The sequence below is a fragment of the Pteropus alecto genome, unplaced genomic scaffold (genome assembly GCF_000325575.1).
Source record: "Pteropus alecto unplaced genomic scaffold, ASM32557v1 scaffold3, whole genome shotgun sequence".
Lineage (NCBI taxonomy): Eukaryota > Metazoa > Chordata > Mammalia > Chiroptera > Pteropodidae > Pteropus > Pteropus alecto.
Genome location: NW_006442484.1, coordinates 30,556,115 through 30,572,761, shown reverse-complemented (window position 1 = coordinate 30,572,761; position 16,647 = coordinate 30,556,115). Strand labels below are relative to the sequence as shown.

The 16,647-nt window shown below is 32.0% G+C and overlaps 1 long non-coding RNA gene across 2 annotated transcripts in view; it reads left to right on the top strand.

Moving 5' to 3' along the window:
- Positions 1-3,139: 3,139 nt before the first annotated feature.
- LOC112470251 overlaps positions 3,140-16,647 on the top strand; it is a 133,019-nt gene continuing 119,511 nt past the window's right edge. For both annotated transcript variants that reach the window (XR_003042892.1, XR_003042891.1), the window contains exons 1-2: positions 3,140-3,518; positions 10,922-11,010. This is a non-coding gene — a long non-coding RNA (uncharacterized LOC112470251). The remainder of the gene's footprint in view (positions 3,519-10,921; positions 11,011-16,647) is intronic.

Below are 16,647 nucleotides of genomic sequence, written 5' to 3'. Positions count from 1 at the left end.
GAGATTGATGATATGGTATTTTGCTAATACAATGCAAGGCACTAACAGATTATGAACCTCATTCTTGCCTTTCCTACTAGTACCTTCTAAATTTCATTTCGAACTGATGTCTTCACTGATCTCTCATTTACAGAATCATCTTTCATTACAAAGACATCATCATGAAAAAATATAAACAAAGTAATATTTTTTAAAATTATACTTTAAAATTCTTCGGTTTAAGGAGAAGGTATCTCCCCACATCATTTTACAGACTTCATTTATTTGATTTGAGATACATATGCTTAAGTATTAAATTTTTTTTTTTTTTTTTTTTTTTTTAAGTTATAATCATTTGAGGAAGAAAAAACTGGTTTATGAGAATCAAGACAACGCACTGGTGTCCTTTAAAAAGTCATGCCAAAGGAAGGCAGAATATTTTAGGAGCATAATACTCATTTTACAACTAGTTACAATTCTTACATACTGTTGTTTTAAAAAGAATGATATTGTGATCTTAGATTTCCCACAGGTTGCTAGGCATTTTCTTATTCCTAAATGTTGGATGACTTTTAAGCAGACTGAACATTTATACAGAATACAATTAGACCAGGTAAGCAAATTTCTATCAAATCATACATCCTAATTCCTTTATTACGATAGTGTCATGATGTTTAATGGCCATCTCCTTTGGTCAGTTCAACTTTAGATTCTATAGATTCTATCTTTCTCTAAGTTATTAATGAAATCTTACTTCATTTCAAAGTTTTAAATATATATTTCTGTCCTTTTTTCCCCCTGAAGAAATATGCTATCCCACTAAAGATAATGTCACAGTGTGCCTATTCAAAATGAGAAGAAATAAATATTGCTTTATAGTTTTGAAGGGAAGAGGGCTACCTTTTGATGCCGTGTGAAATGTCAGTTTGATTATTAGTTATATATTTAACCCTATTTAGTTATTCCATATCAGGTTTTCTACAGACCTACTTTGTATATTTGATTGGACAATAAAAAATGAGAACGTCACACACACACGTTAATTGACGTGTGATATATCTGAAATTGCATAACAAATTAAAAAATATGGAAACTTGTTACTCTTATTAAAAAAGCAAAAATTTTGGGCATAGATTGTTAATGTTGTTTGATTTGTTCGTTTTACCTGGAATCCTTTGGTTGGGGATATATTGTGTGACTGTGGAGATTTCAAGCCTCTGTTTTTCACATTCTTAGAAATAGAATATTCTCGTCTAGCTACATTTTTTTTTCAGGTAGCTTTTTCTTTAGCAGATGATCTTTTGACCAAGATTTTTAAAATATATACATATTTTAAAAAGTAGATAATGATTAGTGATTAATTTTAGAATGAAATAGTTAGATCTGGCCATTTATCAGGCATCGTAGTTATACTGTTCTTTAATGAAGTCTTTGTTTTAATGTAAGTGAATGTTTGTGTTTCTTTATGATCCTCTTTCTGTATTTGTACAGTGAAGTCAGTGAGAATCATAGAGATCAATAGGGTGGTGTTAATATGTGTGGTTTATTGCATACATTCAAGAGCTATAGATGGGGGCTGATTTTTGAGACTGAATTATTATACAAAGCTTCTAAGTTATATTGTTACATTTTGGGACCTCAAAATAGGAATACTGTTGAACCAAGGAAGTATCGTAATGCCCAGTAATTATATTTTTGATATTAGTAGTGATAAAGTTAGAATTAAGAAATTTTTGTAAGTATTGAAGTTACTTTTTTTAGTGATTATTCAATATTATATCTTACAATGCAAATTATTCTCTAATACAATTAAAATTTGTTCATTAGTTAATTCATAGTTTTCTTGAAATTACCCAGGAATCTTTATTCATTAGAACATTTAAGTAAATAAAGTCATAAACTGTTTATTCATTTCTAAGAATTTCCTTAGGGGAGATTTGCTAAAAATTTCTTCCAAAGTTAAAAATAATATTGGCTAATGTAAATATAACAAATCTTCCAGTCTGAAAGTTCTTTTTATTAAAAAAGGGTCATTTTAACCCTTTATTTATTATGTATTTTTAATAATGATTTGTTCTTCTGTATACTAATTATTAATTTTTCTACTGTTAATAATTATTCTATACACTAATGTTTATTATATGTACAATTAATTCTAGGTATTACAGATATAAAGACAAAATACAATGCATTCTCTGAATGTGGTGAAAAGATAAAAATGCAAACACACTTACTGATCGAAACAATTGTGGCTTTAATAAAGATATTTTAGAGATTAGTAGGAGCATAGAAGGACTACTAAATTAGAAGGGAGAAATTCATTCAAGTTCTTATAATCTTGGATAGTTGCATTGCTCTTTTCAAAACTCTTTAATTTAGATGCTATGTTTATAAAAACAAAGAAACTAAAACATAAACAGCTGCCGAGAAGTGACTATTGCAATTTTACAGGAATTAAAGACAAATAACTATATACACTAGTTTGTGAAAAGTGATCAATTGTTTTTACATCTTGTAGATAAAGGCTGCATCATGCATCTTGCAAAAAATTTCAAGGAGAGTTTTACGAACCACACTTTTCTGCTCAAACAAAGGAGGCAATAGAAAAATAATATTCTATTTAAAAAATATTTTTAGAATTCATCAAAAATAAAATGGAAACCCAATATAGTAGAATCAAGAGTAACAGTTTTAAAGTATTAGAAAATCTTAGAGATTAGGTAATTAGGTGCTTCTAACTTTTTATTGTGAGGTCAATCCAACCACTTTTAAAAAAATGGTAAGAATACAAAGTAAATAAGAAAGAGCAATGCTTTTATAAAGTGAGTTTTGATCTCTCTGAAGTCACCAAAATGCCCAACATTGGTGTCCTAGAGCTAGCTCTACTGGGTCATGAGACCCAGTTGTATGCATATCTTCCTAACTTCCCATTCAGCAGTATTTAAGTGGTAGATTGTAATTGGTTGAGGTAGGAGTATTACACTACAGAAACTATAAAGGCTACAAATAAGTATCATTTTTTCTTTTTCAGAAATCCATTGTTAAACATCCACCAGTCTGCCACTGACTATTAACTATGGAATGTGAAGTCTCTGAGGAACACAATTGAAAAACATCAATCTTGTGCAATATCCTCATGTTACATTGAGCAGCTCAGAGAGATGAAATAGCATTCTCTGCTGATCAAAATATTGAGATAGCTTACAATGGATGTTAAAGATAGACTATGAGTGATGCTGTTATTGTCTGAAAATTCATTTGCTGCAGACTTACCACCCATACCTTAGAATGTATGGGAGATAGGACCTTCAAAGAGGTGATTAGTTAAAATGAGGCCACTAGGGTAGGCCCTAAAATTCAATCTAACTGGTGTTCTTTAAAGAGGAAATTTGGACACATAGCAAGTCACTAGGAATGCATGCACACAGAGAAAAAATTATGTGAGGACAGAAGAAGAAAGTGACCATCCGCAAGGAGAGAAGCCTGTGTAGAAACCAAACCTGCCAACACCTTGATCTTGGACTCAAACCTCCAAAACTGTGAGATATAAATTTCTGTGGTTTAAGCCACTCAGTATGTGGTATTTTGTTACGGCAACCCTAATAAACTAATTCAGATGTTCAGGATCTTTTCTCAGAAAGTTGGGCACAAAAGTAGACAGGCAGAGCAATCATGGAAGACTTTAGCATGGCTTTATCAAGTATGCTTCTGGTCATTGTTTCATCAATGACACTTTGTTTTAGAAATCTTGTTTTTCTTACATATATACATATCCAAACAGATGTGTATACTAAGCTTAATTTCTGCTTCTCTAGAAATCAGTATTTATTCTTAATTATTTTACTCTTCCTTAAAAAGTAGACATTTTTTTGTATCTAGCTATTCTTGCATTAACTTTGGGTACATATTTTTGCTGTGATTTCAGAGCGGAGTGACCAAATTCTTGGTTTAGTAAATCATTTATCAGAAAAGTATGGACATGTTTAGAAATTCTTGTCCTCGGATTGTAGGGATTTCATGTGTATCTTAAAAAGAGAAGTGTGTTTAATGTGTTTCTGATCACAAACCACAATATTTTATTTGGCAAATATTGTCAATTACAGGTGAAAATTGTGTTATCACAAAATTCTAATTCCTGGATCTTCCATTATTAAAATCTTTTTCTTTTTATTCACAGCTAGATATTATTTACCTGTTTTTCTTACTCTCTACCTCCCCAACCACTGTGTTTCACAGCTTCCTGCACTTAACCCTCTTTCTTGTTTTCGAATTTCTTTGCAATGATGCTTCCTGGCAGTAGAAAATAAACTGACCTCTGCTGTTTTTGATCTAACAGAACATACAGGAGTGTTTCAGCTCAACAGTAGAAGACGAACAGCCTTTCTCTGATTGTAAAACAGCTTAAGTATTTTCCACAGCAATAGTACTGGAATCCAGGGCAGTGAAATGGCAAGCCACTGTTATTTTTTTATGAATACAAGCAGTGTACTTGCAAAATCATAATATCACTAGAGATGATCTTTAATGAATTACATTTATCATATTTAATGTGTGGATTTCTAAAAGTTGGTGGTTTCAGGGCTCCTTTACAATAGTATGCCATTTGACCTTCTTTGAATTTCAGATTCTTGAGTTCTAAACATTTGATTTACAAATTTCAGTTTATGATGCATGTTTGTCATTCTGTATATATTTACTTCTGAGATTAAAAAATTCAGAGGAACAGGAATATCTAGCAACATATTTCTGGCTGTTAATATTGCTGATGATCTGTTTCATATTTTTGTAATGTACCATCATCAATATTTGAAAAGAACAACTATATTTAGCATAACAAGTTCTATAAAACTTTAACAATTTCTATGAAATTTTTCATTGTGAAATGTTTGATCAGAAGACATGTGCCCTTCCTGCTGGGTTTTTATCTAAGATGCTGGAATTTGAAACATCAAAACATATAAATGGTACATCAAAGTAAAAGAATATTAGAGAATAGCAATGCATTAGCTATTCTTTGACCTTGACTTGGTTTTTAATTTCTTGCTTTGTGATTAGGGTAAGCAACCAAACCTCTCTTTATATAGTTTCATTGGAAATAAAATAAAGGAGTCCTTTCCATTTTATAACTCTTAGACAAGTCCTGGATATTTAGGCAGACAGATGTTGCTAATATGGAATTGTTAAATTTAAAATTATTTCATATTTTTCTTGAATAAATGTATTTTTAAAAACTTCTTTACTTATCAGAGTGAAGAAAAATACTGATATATTCATCTTCTAGAAAACAACTTTATTAGCAGTTTTTTTTTCTCTCTACTTAAAGGTATAAATTTTACTTCAGAAATTTTGTAAAAATGTAATGAGTATTCTGAGTTGTAACATTAAAATACTGTTTTGTTGTTAAATAGAGTTTTAGGCAAAAGTTGTATGATGTATATTAACATTTTTGAAAAACCTTAGCTAAAACAGACATTTGGATGAGAATGGAGTTCACAAATTGATGTAATGATAAAGTCTGTTGCACACTAAGTAAGCAATTCTGGGACTCTTCGAATGTAATATTTATAGAATGCCTTCTTTTGAGGAGTTCCAAATTCCTAATGTGATTTTACTAAATCCAGATGAAGTTGCATCATTTCATCCCAGGAATATGCTGTAAATGTGAAAAACTAAGGAGTTGAAATATTATATGTTGAAAATGCATGGCAGAGTCATAGACAGTTGCCAACCAACTAAATTGCCTTGTCTTTTGAATCTTTCTACTAAGAAATGGGCACCAACATCCTTGGAAGTGATATTATAATATTAAAGAATGGGGGGAAAAAAGGAAGCAAACAAAAACAACCAAATCTTAATGAGTTTTTATTGTTTCCCTGCATAAAATAGCACTCTATTAATTGCAAATAAATAGAATAATCTCTACTTATTTGATAAAAATGTAATACTCTATAACTTAGTTTATAACCACACATTACTTACATTCCTATTTTTAAAATAGCAAATATTTAGCAAGGTATTAAAGAAAAACACTAAACATTTTGCTTCTTCCAAAATGTCCACACTTCAGAAATGTGATAAGAAATTTTGAAAATCATAGAATTTATCTTTATGAATATCATATAGGCTTATAAAATTTAAGATTTTATTTTATTCAATTACTTTACTTTTACCTTTTAATTTTAGCTACAAAAGCAAATATATTCTTGTTGTTAAAATAAAATCAAAGAGATATATGTAGTACATCATAAAAGCCTCCCCACTAACCCTTCTATTTCTATTCTCAGAGATACCCACTATTAAACATTTGGTGTGTATTATGTCAGACATTCTTTCCTTATATAACCAAATATAGAACTTTATAATGGGATCATTCCATACATATTTTTCTGACTTGCTTTTTAAACATTTAACCATATTTAATGTATATCTTTTTAAGCCAGCACATAAAAAGAAGGGTTATCATATTTTTGCAAATGGTCTAACAACATTTTATTATAAGAATATGTCATCATTTATTGAATTAATTACCTATAGGTGCATGTTTAGATTTTTCCAATTTTAATTCAATTTCTAAAGGAATAGTTGCAAAAGACGTGTTTTAAGTATAAGCCAGAATGTTGGTTATTTAATGAAAAACACTAATCTCTTAGGAAATTCTTACTGACTAAAGTCAAGATTTAAAAAATAGTAATCTAAATGTTATATTTTTACATCAATCAGCAACTGCGTAGGGTATTAGAAGGGGCTATAGATTTAGACTCAAAGAAACTTGAGTCCCTTTCAAATCCTATCCCTTATTAATAATATGACTTTGGGCAAACTATCTCACTTCTCCAAAACTTGTTTTTCCATCTACAAAATGATAAATGTGAACTATGCAGTCTTTAAAATCTCTATAAACTTTAAGTGAAAGACTCTGTGTTGCTGTTGTAAAAAAAAAAAAGAAAGAAAGAAAAAAGAAAAAAGAAAAAATTATGCACCCTTCACTAGCGATGTGAGGATTCCAGAGAAAATCAAGCAGTCCCCCATCATCTTAGGTTGTTTTGTGGTAGGAAAGGCTAATGGAGGTTACGGAACATACATTGAGATCACCCAGGGTTTTTATGCTTTTGCATGTGTGCATTTTAGCCATCTCTTGTTCTACAATCTATAGTATAGATATGTGTGAGAGAATTCAGACTTTATATTCCTCGGAGGGATGCTTTATACTCTGACACAACAGTTCAATTCCATTTTGTGTGGAAGAGTTTCTGATCTTTGGTCAGCCTTAGATTGGTCAAGTTCTTCTAGACCCTGCTTTGTCTGGGCAGATTCTTGGTCTTAGAATTGAATTAGGACAGGCTGTTTAGAGTTTAGTGTAACAAGGAGAGGCTTCTAGAGATTCTGTCCCTTAGCGGATACACTGAGTCGATGCAGGACACTTAAATAATCAGCTGTCAGCAGCTTAGGACTGATTCAAGGACCTAGGATTTGCTCTTGGTTTTTCTACTATTTTGCTAGATGATTTGTTATTGGCTCTGAGTAGTTTGATAAAGAACCGATGTCGATTCTCTAAAATAGTAACATGGAAATAATTGATTCTGATCATTCTGTTATCTAGTTTGAAATAAAAATAGGTTTCTTTTTGGAATTCTTTGGTCATATATCAAACACAGCCCTATGATCTCTGTGTTTGACATTAAGTGTCAGGCGTAAGGATTCTCTTCACAAGTGGGGAAAACACTTAGATGCGTGTTGCCACAAGGCATTACAGTTATTAACATATCATAATTTTTTTCATTAAGTCCAAAGTGACTACCTGCAATCAAGCTAGGATATGAACTAAAAGAAGTTCTCTTATAGTGATAGGTGGGCCACCTATTCTAATTAAACACCCAGTGCCCAGGACTATTCTTACTTATGCCCCAAATAGTGTGAGATTTTCTTTGCTTTATGTTACATTTCCCCCCAAAATGTACTTCAAAACCAATTTTCTTAATGGCGATTCATACATGGTGTTTTTAATAACGCCATTAATCACTCTGTTACTAATTGTTTTATTACCTTTCTCATATTAGTAACTGTGAATACCCAACATTGTCAGATGTATAAGTGCTTCTCTCTCCTGGGCAGTGATGCTTACTTAGGAAAATACTTTCGCAGGATTCCTGCCCTTCTCCACAATTCCCACTGTCACCTGGGATGAAGGCCAGCTCTAATTTCTAAAATAATTGCCATGGACATAGTGTATATATACAAGGAGCCCATGAAAACAGCTTCAGTGTTGATCTTCACATTAATCCTGTTTTTCTACTCTCAGAAGAAAAACTAGCATTATCCTTATATAAATAATTTATACAAAGCCGTTCGACAGGGGAGTGGGGTGGCACTGGTGGCTTATCTAAGAACTCTGATAGGTCAAATTACTTATTCTGGTAGGGGCTAGAAGATTTTGAATGATGTTCCTGAATTTGTTTTAATCATTTCCATAAGAAATATAAACCAGACCCAAATATCTTTTAAAATGTATAAACTTAGATAAAAAATTTAGATTTTATTATCAATAATCACATAAAAACCTCATGGGAATTCACTCTTTGTTAAAACTAAAAGGACTAAGAGTCATGTGTGTTTTAAATATTGTTTTTCACCTGAATGTGATTTCTTTAGTTCACCTTCCTTTTCTTTTTGGGGAGCTTAATTTAATACGAATCATCATAGAAAAGCTGCAGCTGTCTATAAAACAAATGCATCTTTTTTATTTGTGTATTGGGTTTGCTATGAAGTTTTATTTTATTAAAAAAATAATTGTTCACATTTTCATGTTGAATATTTTCAGATACCTTCATCCAGTTCTAACCAAAAAAGCTATATTAAAAAATTTTTTTAAACATCTTGATGTTAAGGCAGGCACCACGACCAATTCTGGATCAGACAGAATGAATCCATTTTCTCAGCAAGATTTAAGACTTCATGCCCCCTGTTAAGACTCATGCTATGCACAGGGCTGGTACTGTTTATGACAGATGCAAATTGTATTCAACATCTTTTGTACTTAGAATTTTTAATATCAGACATGTATCCCGCAAATTCAATTCTTTCCTTTAAAGTCCGAAATTCTGGACACCTCATAAAGCAAAAAGCTTGCTGCCACCTTCAAGGAACTCAAACTATCTGATTTTTTTTTATTTGCTGCTGCCATTAGATTGAAATGATTTTTCTTCAGTTTGCTCAAAGCCAGATTTAAAGTCAGGTCCCAGAGGTAACAGGAAAGTCGATCCCCTAAGCTACTCAGTCGTTGTTTGCTTTTTTTACATGTAATATCCTACTTCTAAGCCAGAGTATAATTTAAAATACAAAACACACTCTACATGAATATGTTCTTTAGAAATTTTGTAATCTGACATTTAATGGACGTTAACTAGGTGCCTTATATCATGTCGAGGAAAATGGATAATACAATTACTTAATAGCTTTTTGCATATTTTCAATGCTACACATTTCTTCACTTTAATACAATTTTTTCAATGCTACACATTTCTTCACTTTTTTAGATCAATAACACTCTGTGCTCTTTTTTAACATAGATCTGCCAGCTTTCTCATTTACAGCACACCTAAATAAGCCAAAAAGCATTCTAAACACTTCAGACAATATGAGCTTCTAATAACCACTCAAAGAGCTCTCGTTTGCAGGCACTTTCTGTTTGCTGGGTACCAGCAAAGGGTTACTTCAGCTCAGGCGCTGCAAGTACGAGCAACAGGAATCCATTGGCTTTAATTTGTCCATGTCTTTCATTTGATACTACCAGTATTAATAGCTTTGCAAGGAAATTCTGCAGTCATTAATCATAATAATTAATCAGATCCAATTATATTGCATATAAATGCGAACAAATTGCTGAAAAAATAATGATCTATCACCAACATGTCACAAGGAAAAAGAGACTAAAATAGTAATTAGAAGCAGGGATTTAGTTGTGTACAAGTGCCCTGCAACTGATTTTAACAGTATGATGGTCCTATGATGTAATTAGTTGAAATTCTAGCAGAATTTCTTAGCAGGCCATCTAATGACTGTGCAAGTGGAGAAAATAAGGTCCACTTTTCTATAAGATCATTTTGCATTTGCTTCTAACTTTGCACTTCTGAATAAAGGAGATCTGCTGCGCTTCATGTCCTAGTACTGGGAACTAAATGGTTCCTACATGTGTTTTCTGAATTTTAAAGGGAGACTGTTAATTGAAGGTTCCCAAAGTTAGGAATTAAGATATTCTGCATGCCATTTTTTTTCTTTTTACTCTTGTAGTCATAAAAATGTGTAACATATAATTCAAAATGAAATGTTTTGGTTATAGTAAGTTAACACACTGCAAGTAGCATGCATGTTAGCTATTTTCACCTTTTTTTTTTTTTTTCTTTAACTGAACTGAAAACATTTCAGAAAATAGAATTATTCTGTTTTCACTTCAGTTAGCACTCTCCAGAGCACTGGCAGATTTTATCAGAAACCATTTTTAAAAATGAATATGTGTGTGATTGGATAACTTATTCTTAACAAATTCTTAAACCTGACCAAAGTGAATTGTTCGATGCAAGTTATTCTATGAAATAATTTTAATATGTCTTTATTTTCTTTTATTTCACTTTCGTCTCACAGGATAGAGCTTCTAACATATATTTTCAATTTAAAATTTGTGTTATACACAAGCATAATTAGCATTAGTTTGTTGTGTAACAAAATATGTATTTTAAAATCTTTCAATGTTTTCTTGCTCAACTCACAGATTAACACATGAAATGGTTAACTAAAGATTGATGAGCAGTTTTTATGATAGGTTTGCAGCTTGAAAATAAATGTTAGGTTCATCATAGTTTTCAATAGTAAGCACTGCACTTTACCGTCTTTGATCTCAGTGTTGTGACTACTACAAAGAAATAAAACCTTATCTTACCTTTTCCAGCATCTACAGCAGAAGACCTCAATAATGCATAAGAACATCTGGAAGTACGGTAATTTCAGCTATCAGAGATAAGAATTGACACAGAACAGGTAAACCCTACAAAGTCATCATGTTGAAATGAACTGATTAAGGTTTAGTAACATAAAACATCATGTATAGCGTTTCCATGCTTGCTACATCTTGCTATTTTATATTAAAAAAAGAATGTCAATTATATATATTTAATAGGTTGATTAGCTGGTAGCAATATTATATTTTACATAAAGAGACAGAAATGTCTGCAGATCTATTGCCATACACATCTATTTAGAGTTAACAGTGAGTTCATAGAAAATACATGGGCATAGTAAACAGGGTTTTGAAATGACAATTTTTTACTGGTTGCAAGTGCTAATTGCTAGTTTCTCAAGGGTATAGAATTAATCACCTGCTAGATTTACAGTCTCTAGGTTGAGACCTGAGGATGGAGGCAATAAGAAAAGCTCTTGAGGGACATATCATATGGTGAGTCTAAATATCAGTCTCTATGCATATGTAAATTGGTAACAAAGTTTTTTCAAAGCTCAAGTATGCTAATTTCAAACAGGCAAGACTAAAGCTAGCTTTTAGCAGCTGTTTAACGTCTGCCTGTGGGTGGTAGAGAGAGCTTAAAATACAAGCAAACAGTGGTGCATAAGTAATTAAGCAACATTTTGCTGGGCATAAATAATTCTGTTTATATTGCTCTTTTGAAGAGTATAGAATACAAAATAACAGATCAAGTGCACCTTTGGTCACTAGAGGTTAACTGTTTTTCCTCTTTACCTTTTCTTTGGTTTTACAATTTAAGGGAAATAAATAACAAAGTCAGCTACACGATCTTTTATAACTTTTTAGAAGATAAAAATATTTAAGGAGAAAAAAACCCTATTACAGAATCATTGCACTTATAGTTCAGCTATATTGTTTTTAGTGTATTACTCCAATAATTTCTCAGAAGAAAATGTGATATCTAATTGCAGATTTATTTTTTAACATTTTATATTTTAAGATTATGAAAAAATAAAGTTTGAGTTGTTTGTTAAAATGGAAATAAATCAAACTTTTTCAAAGTCTGAAAAAAATGTCCTCAATTTCTCAGGACCAATTTTAATTATCTCATGCATTAAAAATAAATAAGAGAAATAAATAAATGATTCAATTAGAGGTAGTTGCCTAAAATTAAGGAATGCTTAAATCATTGTACCGCATGTAAAATAATCACCTAATTTAAACAGCTCTTGTTAAGCCAGAAGTGTCTAAAATCAAAAGGAAAACAGGTATAAAAAAAATTGTATTTGATTCAATAAAAACCTTGAAATTGACCAGAAGGAAGATTAAAGATTTAACATGATTTAGAAATACCTAGTCTGGAAAAAGGGATTATAGATACTAACTGTGAAAGAGTCAAGGGTTTAAACTTTGTTTGCGTTAAATATTCATGGTTTAAGGAGTTAATGGTAAAAGGAAGTACTCAGTTGGGTATCAAATATTATAAAGGGCTTTATAACACATAAGAATGCTAGGAAGGCAGGAGTAGTTATTTATGCACAAGATTGCTATTTCCCTTTGCACTGAAAAAATAGGTAAATGAAACAAAACTCATTTTATCCATCCTTAACATTCTAACAAAATATGAAAAATCTAGTGAAATAAAAAACACCTTGTTTTTCTCCCTGACCTTTCTATATTTTCTAATTTTGCATATTTTAGCTTGTTATGAGGCTGGGTTTTAAAACCACATGGCCTGAGCAGAAGAGTGGGTTGCGGGTATAGGTTTGCTATTCAGTCAAGATGGATCAATGGTCTTTTACTATGAAAAATACTAATACTTTATCCTTTGTTCTTCCTCTTCCTCTCCTACAAGATGTGGATGTTAACACCAGTTCCAGTCTTTCTAACAAAACAAAAAGATGAAATTCATTTCAATGATTGGAAAACAACCATTTTGGGGGGTCAGTATTCTAAAGTTTCTCAGGCTCATGGAACATCTCACTTAGGTTTACTTTGAGTAGTTCACTCTCTATGTGCCAATAGACCTTGACTATATTTAGGTAAGAACTTGCATATGTTATTAGGCTAACTTAAGTCTTGGCCATCTATGGTTAGGTAAAAACTTTACAAATTGTAGGAGATTTGAAATGTTCTGCTCGGTTGTGCTATTTTTTTTTCCCTTGAATTTTAAGTTTCTGTGTGCTGCTTGTACTTTGAACTTGGATATGCTCTTAAGTATTTGTTCCACCAAAAATAGACAGTTACTAGAAAAAGAAAAGTAACATTGGAAGTGGAATCATTTTAGTTTGGGTTGCCATAGATATACCACAAAACCCTTGTTCAATACCTTCTAACTCATTTGTCAGTGGAAGATGATGGTTTACATACTTTATTGTCATTTGTAAGTAAAAATGTTGTTTATTTCTCTTATTTCTCTTATTATCTGTGGAGGTATGAAGGCAGGCAAGCTTAGACTTCAGGTGATCAGTTTAATTTAATTTTTACTTAGAGAATACTATAATTTTGTTCAGAATGTTCAGTCTAATTGATATAGTCTTCAAAGTAGTGATGAATTACCATCAATTCACCTTGTTTCACTGACTGCAAGTTATGTAGAAACAGTATATAGCTGACTAAAAGAGATGAGAAATAGAGGTCCAAGTAGGAAAAAAATCTGAAATGCAAATATGTATTCCAGAGCTTGAATCCAGCACTACACAGGCAGGATCAGGCAGATATAATGGGTATAGATAACCAATGTCAGATAATTACCACGAACTTTATGGGACCAGGACAATCCAGAGGGGAATTCTAAACCCAGGATAGAGGTTGCTTTTTCTCTACAAAGTTTGATACTTTCTGTAGTACATGAACACACACACACACACACACACACACACACACACACAATGAGTCAGAGAGTGGCAGAGGTTTTTTAATCTCTGCAGATGTATTTTTGCCAAAGGGGATTAAACAGAAATTTCTCTTATGAATAAAAGGCATGATCTCTGAAATGTCTATAAACCACCCAGTTTGTGCTCATTGATTCGTTTTATCACAAGAAGTACAGATTTACTTATTTATTCATCCATTTACTCAACCTTTGACTTTATTTAACTATCGTGCATGGGCACTGGAAGTTACTGCTGATATAAAGACATATAGAATACACTAAAATATTAGGGTCAAAAAATGTGGAATTACTGAAAAGTCAAATTTGTATATTGCTTATCATTATATCTATCTCTGACTTTTTGAGTCAACATTATGATGGCTATTAAGAGATGGAATTCTCTGTTAATGTGAATATCTGTGAATATAGAAAATCTGATTGTAAGCTTTTCATTTTCAGCCAGTTGATAAAATTCTGACTAGTCACCATGCCATGCACTTTGAAAATGATTTCATGGATATATGCTAGTATAGATTGCCTATTGCTCTGTTTATTATTCACTTTAAAATTATATATTTTTTATAAACAAAACATATATTAAAAAAAAACAAGACACTATACCATCTTTTCAACCAATCCAAATCAACAACTACATAAAAGGTAGGATCTTAGGAAGGAAAGGTTAGACTTTACTGTCAAAGATCCAGAGACCTGCGGGTTGTACAGGATACCTCAAACCCAGAATCACTTCATCTATATTCTCTTTCCTTTGGTATCAGTCTGGTATGGGCACAGACACTATACACTGTTGAGATTTGTTTTGCATTCTGAACTGGAATTCTTTAAAGCATTGTCAAATCTGTTGACTACAGTTCATGCTCAGGGAAAAATCTAGATAGAACCATTTCAGTATTTGGAGTTTTCATTTTGCTTTTTTTTGTAGCTTTCATGAAATGATTGTACGATATTGAGATCAACTGCAGCTGAGAAACTTTTCTCATTATATTTACTAATTTATATAGCAGCCAAAAGGTAAAAGGGAAATAAAACAAAAACATATTTGGTAATTTCAAGAATTTAAAAACTAGCCCTGAGGGAAAATGCATCACTTTTTATTTTGTATCACTGCTGTGTTTAAGAAACCTAAAAAAAGGGAATTTCATATTCTCATATTTTGACAAGTACTTTACATTTGCTTGAATAAATATTTTACTATGAAAGGAATATGATTAAAAAGGAAAGAACTATTAACTTCTCAGGAACATGAAAGCAGTAAAAGTACACATTCCATAAACCAAGGGATGCAGTGGCATTCAGTTAAGTTCAACCAATCCTGGAAAGATATTTTCTTTTTCTTTCTTATTTTTAAGCTCAGCAAACCCTACACTTGAAGAAAAGGAAGGTGTGCTGCAAGTATCATATTAATGTTGCAGAACTTAGTTCTTTTCTGAAGAGTTTCCATGTCCCAAGAGCATAAAGACAATAGTACACTATATGGAGAGCCAATAAATCAATTAGCTTTAACAGCCAGAGTTTAGGAAATGCATCTATTCTGTTTGATGAAAACACACCTTTTTCTTGTAACCATACTTCATACTGTTAAGGTCAATTTTTCACATGAAAATTATATTTAGCGGCTGAAAAAAAATCACTCATAAATTTTGTAAAACAAAAAAGAAGCACTTACTAATGTAGAACAAGTTTGTTTTATTTGTAATTATCTATCTTTAAAGTAATTGAGATTCTAAACAGCAGCTAATAGCCTCACTGTCTCAAATTACTACTGCCTGTAACTTTACCTTGCCAAATATCAAAGAGCTTTTCAATTGTAACTCTACTACTAAAACCTAGGTCATTTTCTAGCAATTAATTGGAAGAGGTGATTAATAGCTTAATAATGGGTTGTTCTGTGTTTAAAAAGTGCAGGGGACGTGCATAGGAAAGGAATATATAATTTTGTATCCCTGAAACATAACCTAATTGAAAAATCAGCAGTTGGTCTTATTTACTTTAGGCTTGTACTTCCAAACCCTCTTTTGATCTACTTTGAGAAAATGTGTAAATCTGGAGAGTATTTTTTAATTAACTCCTTGAACGTTGAACACGCTATGAATTTAAGGAGCACAAGCTATTCCGTAGCACCTGCTGTGCTGCAGTCGACTTCACAGGAATTTGAGGGCAATGTGTGTCAAGTATCTACCTGGATAGGCAGAAAGTAACGTCCATTTGGCAAGTCAGGGATTTATATAGCACACACACTTACAGCATAGGGCCACCCATGGATTCATATGACACCATAGGGCCATCTATGGATTCATATGGCACATTCACTTATAGCATTACTTTATGACTGTTGTGTCTGGGAGCTTATGCGCACTTTTAACATTATTTCCTGTTACATTCATCACAGACTTGTGACTGTAAAATCTACCTGCAGCTGATCATGATATCTTTCCAGAAACATCTAAAGAGACAGCCAATGCAATTTAGTCAGTTTATTAAGCTGAACATGCTGTGTTTTGAGACTAAGTCTCAAAGAAATGGCGAGTTGACTAGATGGAGCGAAGGTCATTGAGTAAAGAGTTCTCATGATTAAGGCAAAAGAAGGGATTAGCGAACTGAAAGGGATCAGGACTCTGTCCAGCTCAGGACAACATCAGAGTGTTCTACTGCAAGATGTCTTCTTAGATATAGGACTCATCAATATTTTCCCATTGTCTACTATAATTGCTACATATGCTTATGGGATTCTTTCTTAGGTTGCTAGAAAAACATAAAGAATAAGGCTCTCAGTTTTCCATAATTTCTTTATAATGCACAT